This window comes from Gossypium hirsutum, chromosome A06, assembly GCF_007990345.1.
Source record: "Gossypium hirsutum isolate 1008001.06 chromosome A06, Gossypium_hirsutum_v2.1, whole genome shotgun sequence".
Lineage (NCBI taxonomy): Eukaryota > Viridiplantae > Streptophyta > Magnoliopsida > Malvales > Malvaceae > Gossypium > Gossypium hirsutum.
In genome coordinates, this window is record NC_053429.1 from 14,164,885 (window position 1) to 14,176,236 (window position 11,352).

General features: G+C 37.5%; 2 non-coding genes across 2 annotated transcripts; both read left to right on the top strand.

The window, feature by feature from the left end:
* Positions 1-1,159: 1,159 nt before the first annotated feature.
* Positions 1,160-1,265, top strand: LOC121231550 (small nucleolar RNA R71). The gene has a single exon (XR_005929608.1). It is a non-coding gene; the product is annotated as a small nucleolar RNA R71 (small nucleolar RNA).
* A 9,013-nt stretch (positions 1,266-10,278) lies between these two features.
* LOC121231157 (small nucleolar RNA R71) lies at positions 10,279-10,384 on the top strand. Its single transcript, XR_005929224.1, has one exon. It is a non-coding gene; the product is annotated as a small nucleolar RNA R71 (small nucleolar RNA).
* Positions 10,385-11,352: the final 968 nt, after the last annotated feature.

An 11,352-nucleotide genomic window follows, 5' to 3' on the forward strand; every position in this document is an offset into this window, starting at 1 on the left:
CGTTATTAACATCTAAACTACCAATTAAGCAAGGTAATGTAAAACTCCCTGGATCTACTAATTTGCTCGACAGCTTATTTTGCAGAATAGCTGAGCACACTTCGTTTAGCTCCACATGCGACACCTCGTCCAACTTTCGCTTATTTGCTAAAAGCTCCTTTGAAAATTTCATTGTGTTTGGCATCTGCAATAGGGCTTCAATAAACGGTAAGTTAATATGTAATTTTTTTTAAAGTTTAAGGAATTTACCAAATTGTTCATCTGAGTGGTCTTTTCTTGTCACGTTGGGGTATCGCACACGAGGTTTATATTCGACATTCACTGATTTGTTTTTATTATGACTTACCTCACCTTGACCTTTGCTTACCACAGTTTCTTGCCTCGGTTCTGGTTTAGGCTCAATGACTCCTTTGTCATCTTGAATATTAATTGCGTTGAGCTGTTCCCTTGGGTTGGGTTCAGTATTACTTGGCAAGCTACCTTGTGGTCATTCAGAGATTAGTTTAGAAAGCTAGCCTATCTGAGTTTCGAGCCCTTGGATTGACGCTTGTTGATTTTTAAGTGCTATCTCGGTGTTTTAGAAACAAGTTTCTGACACTGATATAAACTTTGAGAGCATCTCTTCAAGGTTTGGCTTCTTTTCCTGATGGTAAGGTGGTTGTTGGTAGCCTGGAGGTGGTCTCTGATTTCCTTGGCCTCCCCATGAGAAATTTTGGTGGTTCCTCCAACCTGCATTGTAAGTGTTACAATATGGATTGCTTTGAGATCGAGAATTATTACCCATGTAATTTAACTGCTCGTTATCCATGTTGTGGCAATAAGGTTGTATTCCGAATGGCTTGTTCCACCTCCACTTGCTTCGCATTGCATTACAGGGTGAACCTGTGAAGAACTAAGAAAACCATCAATTTTCTTATTCAAGAGTTCTTCCTAATTAGAGAGCATGGTAACTGAATCGACGTTATAAACACCGGCTATTTTCGTTGGTTTTTTCCTCATGACTTGCCACGGATAGTTATTCAGTGACATCTCCTCTATAAACTCATAGGCATCTTCAGGTGTTTTATTATTGATGGTTCTGCCAGCAGCTGCGTCAACCATTTGTCGAGTCGAAGGATTCAGGCCATTATGGAATGTTTGAACCTGAAGCCAAAGCGGTAACCCATGGCGAGGGCACCTTTTCAGTAAGTCCTTGTATCTCTCCCACGCATCATAAAGAGTTTCTAAGTCCATCTGTACAAACGAAGAGATATCATTATGTAATTTGGCCATTTTAGCCGGTGGGAAATATTTTAATAGAAATTTTTCGATCATTTGTTCCCAAGTAGTGATTGACCCTCGTGGTAATGAGTTCAACCATTGTTTATCTTTGTGTCTCAATGAAAAAGGGAATAACTGAAGACAAATGGCATCATCAGAAACACCATTAATTTTAAATGTATCGCATAGTTCCAAGAAGTTTGCTAAGTGAGCATTGGGATCCTCATCCTGCAAACCATCAAACTGAACAAATTGGTGTATCATTTGAATAGTGTTAGGTTATAGTTCAAAAGTATTTGCAGCTAAAACAGGTCTAACCATGCTCGATTCAGTTCCTGTTAAAGAAGGTTTAGCATAATCATACATAGTGCGTCGAGCAGTATTTTGATTAACCGCAATTACAGGAGATAGCTGATTGTCTTGATTTTCAGCCATCTATTCGGTTGGGGTTTGAGTATCGTCCTCTTGCTCGTTCTCTGTGTATCTTAAGCTTCGCCTTATTTCTCTTTGGTTTTTGCGAACTGTGCGATCGATTTCTTCGTCAAAAAGTAGTGGTCCTGACGGGTTTCTTCTAGTCAGAAACTATAAAAACCTGCCAAGAGAAAGAAAAATTATATTAGTAAATAATAAAAATCAAATTAAATTAAATTGTAAGAAAAATAAATGGCTAAAGTAATAAAAATTGAGCGATCCTAATATCATAGTTCCCCGGCAAAGGCGCCAAAAACTTGATTGCGTTATTTCGTGATAGGATTTAAATATTTATAATTAATCGTTCTTGAAACTAATTATTATCATGATGTAGGCAAGTGTACCTATCGAACAGTAGTATAGTTTTAGCAAGACCGGATTGTCAAACCCAAAGGAACTAAAAGTACTAGTAATGACTGTCTTTTTATTATCTAGCCTAGCAATAAAGAGGTTTTGTTTTGACTAATTAATTATCTAAAATAAGAATTCACAGAAAATGGAATTGGGAGATTCCTTTTGGAAAATGATTGAATTAAGACAATACCTAAGGAAAAATCCACCAAGATTGTACTTGTTATTCAAGCTCCAAATCAGAAAATTTATTCATTTAACTTGTTCCGTGGAGATCCCTAAGTTATGTTATTATCCCTATTCAAGACTAATAATGTCTAATCCCTAGATTGAATAATTGAGACTTTACTCTAATTAACACCCTAGGGTTGCATTAACTCGATCTATGGATCCCCTTATTAGGTTTCACCCTAATCCGGCAAAATCTTGTCACCCTATGTCCAGGTGCACAAACAACTCCGCTTAATTATAACAAATGTACTCTTAGACAAGGTCTATTCCTCCTCTGAATAAGAGCTTATCTTGAATCAGTATCTTGGGATATCAAAACAAGAATTAAGAACACATAATTAAGAATAAGTTAAATATTTATCATACAATTCAGAAAATAATAACAAGATTCATCTTAGGTTTCATTCCCCTTAGGTATTTAGGGGTTTTAGTTCATAACTAAATAAGAAAATATCTCAGAATAATAAAGAATACAAAACATAAAGAAAACCCAAAACTCCTGAAGGGGAAATTGAGGAGAGATCTTCAGTCTTGATGATGAATCCGGCTTCTGAGATGGATTAATCGGCTTCCTTGGAGTAATTTCCTACCCCCTCCCTGTGTCCTCCTTTCTCTTCCTTTAAGACGTATGTATAGGCTTTAGAATGCCTAAAAACCCTCAAAATTAGCCTTTTCCGAATTGGACTCAACTTGGGCTAGGCAGGGACACGGCCGTGTAGTCTGCTCGTGTAAGGAGGTCCAGGCTGTGCTGATTTCGTACTTTGGCCCATTTTCTCTATTTTTTGCCCGTTTCTTGTTCATTTCGCTCTCCTCTGCTCTCCTAAGTATAAAACATGAAATTAAAGCATTAGGAGCATCGAATTCACCAATTTTAATGGGAAATCATCCATAAAATGTGTTAAACATGGGGTAAAAATATGTACAAATTACAGTTTATCAGTTCCTTGGTGCTTTTCGATCATCCTCATGCAAAGCATGCTCAAGATGCCTTGTGGAGACATCTAGCCAATGAGGGTCAAGGATGATTCTTGGGCCGCAGTGCGGAGGAGCCCGAAGTGTCGAGCCAACCGAGTAACATAGGGGCCAATGGAGATGACCCCCTTCCTATGCCATTCTGTCTGGTGTTGAATGGCAAGGGCAATGAAATAGGCAAGGTTGATGACGTGCCCATACGACATACACCATAGAAAGTAGGTGTTGTAAGTGCTGGCGATGCCAGTGCTATCTCGCCTTCCTGTAATCGTGTAATTCAAAATGGCGTGTAGGTAACTCAAAGATAGAGGGAGAGCCAATGCCTTGGAGCGGCTAGGATTGTAGGTGGCTGAACCTAGTACTAGTGCGTCCAAGCACCGTGAAGGAGAACGATGGATATGGCGGTTGAAAGTATCTAAGTCATTCTCCTCCTTGAACTCCTCCGTATATAGGCCCAATGCAATACCGAATTCTAGGACACTGAGCTGGTGGAATAATCCGCCTAGGTGAAATTACACCGTGTCGAGATCATCGTAGTTTGTCATTACGGTCTGAAGATGAAACGTTGAGCATAGTTCTATCGTGAGCTCGAGATATTTTGGCTCGGTGATCCCAAAGAAAATCTCCCAAGGATCGGTGGTTAGGAGGGCCCGAATTGCATTAGCCAACTAAACTTGTTCTACTGCAGCCCAGTCGAAGTAGCGGCCCGCAATTAAAGGTCGAGCCTGGAGTATTTGGAAAAGTTCTTCTTGGGGCCCGATGGGGAATTGCAAGAAAGGGTGGTGGGACCCAAGGAAGATGACGCTCCCTTCATTTTCTTTGAAGCAGGGACAGCGATTTTCTTTCCTTGTGAGGAAGAAATTGTATACCTACAAGTAAAACCATTATTTCGTCGTGAGGAACGTTCAAGGTAATACAAAAGGAAATCCAAAAAGGCAGAAGTCATAAATTAGAACTAATAATCTCAGTCACAACTACTACCAGACTTAATCAAAAATAATTTTATGGTGTACCATTAGCATGACAATAGTATGAGTTTCCTAAAAAAAAATAAGGCAAATAATTCCATGTTAGTAGATTTTTTTGATGGAGAATATCAACCCAAAAGTCATGAGTATTTTCACTTTAAACTAATAAAATGTAGTAGATAAATCATGCAACGAGGAAGAACTTTATGATGAAAAGATAATAACAACTCTAGATATGAAATGTGAGTGATAAAGAGATGAAAAGAACATAAAAATGAGTGCAATTAAAGGGAAAAGAGTAAACAAACACTAGAAAGGGGAGATGAGCATCTAAAATAGAGTTGGAGGTGGCGCACAGGCGTGGCGAGGAGGGCGTATGGACTTGCAGCGGCTAGGGTTAGGGTTTTTGGGTGAAGAAGACAATGAATAGTGCAGCCTATTTAAAGATTTTGGGGCACACAGCCAGGTAGCGTGCCCGTGTTCCCCAATTTTAGCCCGTGTGATTCGCGAATTTTGAATTTGGGCGTGTCTGACATTTAGTCCACGCCCGTTTTCCTTGGGCGTATGGGTGCACACGGCCATGTCACACGACTGTGCCTGGCTTCGTTCACTTCTCCCACGCCCGTGTTAATTTAAAAGGTTTGACCATGGGTGCTAGACACGGGTGTGTCACACGTCCGTGTTAATTTGACAGTTTTAGCCATGATTTCAAGGCACGGGCGTGTCGCACACCCGTGTTGTTTTGGCAGGTTTGCCCGCAGCCATGTCGCATGGCTGTTGCAATTTATTGTAGCCCGTGGTGGGGAAATCTTTGCCCTGTTTTCACACGGCCTAAGGCACGCCCGTGTATAGGCCGTGTCTGTGTGGGAAACCTGTATTCAAGAGCTCTGTTTGTAAGTTAGATGTTAAAAACTAAATTTAAAGAAGTTAATACATTTAGTGCTCAGGTTGCCTCTCGAGAAGCGCTTATTTATAGTCTAAGCTCGACTTACCTCTCCATTGAATGGTCATGGTGGTTCGAGGAGTTTATACTCCTCATTCCTGCTATCATTCTCATCAAAATAAGGTTTTAGACGGGTGTTGTTTACCTTAAAAGTGCCGAACTTGGGATGACTTACCTCGACTGTACCGAATGGGAAAATGCTAAGTACTGTAAGAGGGATTTCTTCATTCAGTTTGGTAGTGACAATGCGAGGATCTACAACATCTAATAATACTTTATCTCCACCTTTAAGTTGATTTGGAAAAGTATTGAGCTCGTTCTGGCCTAGTTTTGGTTTATCGTGTGTTTTCGGTTTATGCGTCCGCCATTCATCTAGCTCCTCGATTTGTAGCCTTCGATATTCATGAATAGGTCCTTTACTACTACTTGAGAATGGCTCATGTACTTCCTTCAGACTTATTTCCTGCAAAGTAGGTTGCACCATATTGTCAGTTTTAGTAGAATGGTTTAGACAATCACCTTCAATTTCCGATGTGTTGCAAGAATTGCGAGCTTGAAGGGTGATTGTTTCATCTCCCACACGGAGTGTGAGCTCACCTGTGCCAACATAAATAATTGTTTTAGCAGTTGCTAAAAAGGGCATCCTAAAATCAAAGGAGTGTTGCTATCCTCCTCTATGTCTAGAACAATGAAGTCAACGGGAAATATAAATTTATCGATTTTAACTAGCACATCTTCAATAATACCACTAGGAAATCTTATAATTTTATCTGCTAATTGAATGCTCATCCTAGTCTGTTTGGGTTTCCCAAGACCTAATTGTTTGAACATTTTGTAGGGCATGACGTTAATACCAGCCCCTAAATCAGCTAATGCATTATTAACATCTAAACTACCAATTAAGTAAGGAATCGTAAAGCTCTCTGGATCTTTCAGTTTGTTAGGTAGTTTATTCTGTAGAATAGCTGAGCAAACTACGTTTAGCTCTACATGCGACGCTTCATCCAACTTCCGCTTATTTGCTAAAAGCTCCTTTAAAAATTTTATTGCGTTTGGCATCTACGATAGAGCTTCAATAAACGGTAAGTTAATACGTAATTGTTTTAGAGTTTAAGGAATTTACAAAATTGTTCATCTGAGCGGTCTTTCCTTGTCACGTTCGGGTATGGAACACAAGGTTTATATTCGACATTCACTGATTTGTTTTTATTATGACCTACCTCACCTTGACCTCTGCTCACCACAGTTTCTTGCCTCGGTTCTGGCTCAAACTCAACGAATCCTTCTTCATCTTGAATATTGTAATACCCCTTACTCGTATCCAAGGCCGGAACAGAGTACGAGGCATTACCAGACTTAACAATACACATAAACGAAAACCGGGCCATAAAATTTCATTTAATTCAAAACTTTTCGAACACATGAATAACAAACAAAGCTAACTATATCATCATATCAAAACATAGGACATGGTACGATTAATTAAACTTATAAACCATAATGGATAAGGACCACATCTCATGATTTTATACGATAACTCAATGCAGACTAATACGTATGGTCAAAATCATAATAAAAATACATATCACAAAGCAACTTCCTATACATGCCACTCACTTGATATTTCTAATATTTGAATTAATTCTCCCAAAAATGATAGTTTGATAGTGTGATTTTGCCTCCGACGATCTCCAACTCCGAGCTGACCTACCAATAATAAATAAATGGAGAGGATAGGTAAGCTTTACGCTTAGTAAGTTCATATGAAAATAATAAGCAATTGCTACCACGGTTTTTAAGACAAAACAGGATAATTGTACAATTACACATGTTCAGGTTAAGCTGTGTTATCGAATTATAGTTACTAAATCATTCATATCTGAAGGTACAAAACTCCAAATTTAATTTTGTTAATTTTACCTGAAACTAGATTCATATATCTTTCTCCCATAAAATTTTCAGAATTTTTGGTCTGGCCAATTAGTACAGTTTATTAGTTAAAGTCTCCCCTGTTTCAGAGTACGACTATTCTGACCTCTGTTCAATACAAACCAAATTTCTCCCAGTACAGAACTCCAACGACCATAACGTTTGTTTCCCTTAAAAATAGACTGAATACTGAATCCATACATGTAAGGTATGACTCTTAATAATTTGTTTACAATTTATGGTGAATTTCTAAAGTCAGAATAGGGGATCTCGAAATCATTCAAACCCTGTTTCACAAGAATTTAAATATCACACAATATAAATTTTTTTTTTGCTTCCCCTATTTCTTTCATGTAAAAAGAGACTCATTAAGATTTATTTTCATATATCATTTACATTTTTATTCAAATTTAACAATTTTTCGTCAATTTTCAAAATCACGCAACTGCTGCTGTCCAACACTGTTTTACTACTAAAATTCATTCTTATATAATTCCACTTAATCCATTTTATCTTATCGAAGTTCACCCAACTATCGAGCACATTGCTCATAATTTTCATAAACATATACCTGCACTTATTCATCATATAATCATGTTCATATGTATTTTTACTTAATCGATTTTCCCGTTGAACTCTTCGGAATAATAACTGATACTCAATTGCCTGTACATATTTTCACACTTGTAGCCAAAGCTATCTGGTATGCATAGTAGCCTGCACATAGTACTACACATGCGACCAATTATTTGGTACACATAGTAGCCTGCACTTAGTACTACACACGTGACCTAACCATCTGATACACGTAGTAGCCTGCACTTAGTACTACACACGTGATCTAACCATCTGATACACGTAGTAGCCTGCACTTAGCACTACACACGTGATCACAGTTTTCGGGTACGCATAGTAGCCTGCACTTAGTACTACACATGCGACCTCACAATAGATCATTCGTATCATTTTTATTCCGAAGGCTCAACCGGGAAATTTCTCACTTTCCAACATGTTACAAATTTATTCATAGTTTTTTTTTTCAATTTACAACAAATAGTCAATCTATAGGTAGCCTCATTTCATATGATAACATAATATAATAAAATAAAAAGAATCGATAAATTATTTACGTACAAACTTGTCAAAATCTCATCAAGTACAACCGTGCAGCAATTCATACAACCCAAGTAATAGTAATTTAACACTCAATTAACGTAGCAATAATTTTCCATTCAATTTCACATAATACAACTAGCATTACAATTTTTTTTCCATATCATACATACCATCCATCAACTTCTCTTAAGCATATTAAGTCATACAATTTATGCCATATCAATAGAGAATTACAATTCATGCATGGTATTGCATTATTATTAACACACGAACTTACCTCGATCCAGAAATAACAATTTACTATTTTAGTCTATAACCTTGTATTTTCCCGATTTAAGCCCGAATCTCGATTTCCTTCATCTATAATATCACATTTAGCCTAATAACTAGTTACACTATTCATACGGGTCCAAAACTCATATTTTTAATTTTTTTCATTTTGACCCCTAAACTTTTGCATATTTGCACTTTTTCCCCAAGGTTCGGAAATTAAACTTCATCCTATTTTCTTATGTTTTATGACATTCTGATCATTTTTTCCTTCTATGGCAACATCAAATTCTCACTCTAACATGTACTTATTACTATTAGGTATTTTTACCGATTAAGCCCTTTTGCTCGTTTTCACTTATAATCGAGTAGCACAAGTTGTCTAACATAATTTAAAACCTCATATTCTATCATAAAACACCAAAATACACAAATTTCACCTATGAGTATTTTTTCCAAATATGAACCCTAGGTTGAATTATTGCTAGCATAAGCTAAATCAAGTTACCGTGACTCCAAAAACGTAAAAATCATTAAAAACGAGGTTAGAACGAACTTACAATCAAGCTTGGAAGCTTGGAAACCCTAGCCATGGAGTCTCCCTTGGTATACACGTCCATAGTGAAGAAGATGAGCAAAATTGGCTTTTAATTTTGTATTTTAATTCATTTTACCCCTAAATGACCAAAATGCCCTTACTACTAAACTTTCCAAAAATTTCATCCATGTCCAGTTTTTGTCCATAAACTTTGAAATTGGTCAAATTGCTATTTAAGACCTCCTAATTAATATTTCAAAGCAATGTCATACTAGAAACTTCTAGAATGTAAGTTTTGCAACTTATTCAATTTAGTCCCTAACTTCAAATTAAGCACTTTATGCATAGAATTTCTTCACGAAATTTTCACACCATCATGCAATCATATCATAGACCTCAAAATAATTCTAAAATAATTATTTCTATCTCGGATTTATGGTCATGAAACCACTATTCTGATTAGGCCCTAATTCGGGATATTACAAACATTAATCGCGTTGAGCTGTTCCCTTGGGTTGGGTTCAGTATCACTTGGCAAGCTACCTTGTGGTCGTTCGGAGATTAGTTTGGGAAGCTGGCCTATCTGAGTTTCGAGTCCTTGTATCGACGCTTGTTAATTTTTAAGTGTTTTCTTGGTGTTCTGGAAACGGGTTTCTGACACCGAGATAAATTTAGACAGCATCTCTTCAAGGTTCAGTTTCTTTTCTTGTTGATAGGGTGGTTGTTGAAAACCCGGAGGATGTTGTGGTCTTTGATTTCCTTGACCGCCCCACGGGAAATTGGGATGGTTCCTCCAACCTGCATTATAAGTGTTACTATATGGGTTATTTTAGGATCTAGAGTTATTGTTACCCATATATTGGACTTGTTCCTCCTCGACGCTAGGGTTGAAGGGTTGATACTCTGTGCATGCTCCTCCTCTATTCGTGTCACACCTTATTACTGGATGTACCTGAGTAGAACCAAGTAAACCATCAATCTTTTTATTTAAAAGTTCTACATGGTTTGACAGCATAGTAACCGAATCGAAGTTATAAACACCTGCTGTTTTAGTTGGCTTAGTCCTCATGACTTGCCACTGATAGTTATTCAATGACATCTCTTCAATAAATTCGTAAGCCTCTTCAGGTGTTTTGTTGTTGATAGTTCCCCCGGCCGCTACATCTTTCATTTTCCTTGTCTAGGGGTTCACACCATTGTAGAATGTTTGAACTTACAACCATAGAGGTAATCCATGGTGAGGACACCTTCGCAGTAGGTCCTTGTATCTCTCTCATGCATCGTAAAGAGTTTCCAAGTCCATCTGCACAAAGGAAGAGATATCATTACGTAATTTGGCTGTTTTAGCCGGCGAAAAATATTTTAATAAAAATTTTTCGGTCATTTGTTCCCAAGTAGTAATTGACCCTTGTGGAAACAAGTTCAACCACTGCTTAGCTTTGTTGTAACACCCCAAACTCGGCCTAGACGTTATGGTCGAATTTGGCGTGCTACATTGAAGTGTTTTAGCAAAAACTGTGTTTTCATTGAATACCCTTCTAAAAAAAACCCTAATTAACTAAAAAAAACCTTTCAGTTACGAAAGCCTTGTTTAAATCATTTGATATTTAAAAAAAAACTTAGTTACGGAAACGTAAAAAACATACTATAATTTAAGAAATTCATGTTCAACTTCTCGTAATTACAATGAAAATAATAAAAATAATTCAAGTAGTAATTGAAAATCTTATTACAATCTGGTCTGAACACACTTAAAAAGAAATAAAAACTTAAATGCTTAAAAAAACCAAGTCCGAATTATCTTGCTAGCCGGCCACACAGAGTCCCTCCAAACATCGAACCTTCTACTGAGCATCACCTGAAAATAAAATAAAAGAGGGGGTGAGTTTTCGCAAACTCAGTGTGTACAACCCTCGGTAAAAACAAGCATTAAAAAATAAATCATTCATCAATCATGCAATGAAATCCCATCCAAATTATCCCTCCGCTACACTACAGCTCCGTCCCCCATCACAGCATGTGGGGATATAAATATCGACCCACCCAGCCGCACACCATGGTAGCCCGGTTGTGGAACTACCTTCATTCACATATTGGGCTTTAAAAGCTGTCGGTGAATCCACGATTGTCAAGCAACCATGCGATCCTCATATACTTCCTCTGTTCCATAATTCCCACCCATATGCAACCTAAGCAAAATATCATATGTATGCATGTCACATCCATAAAACTTACATTCTACAAATAGGGGTATTTTGGTCATTTTTTCCCTTAGGGGCATTTCGATATTTTCCATTAATTAT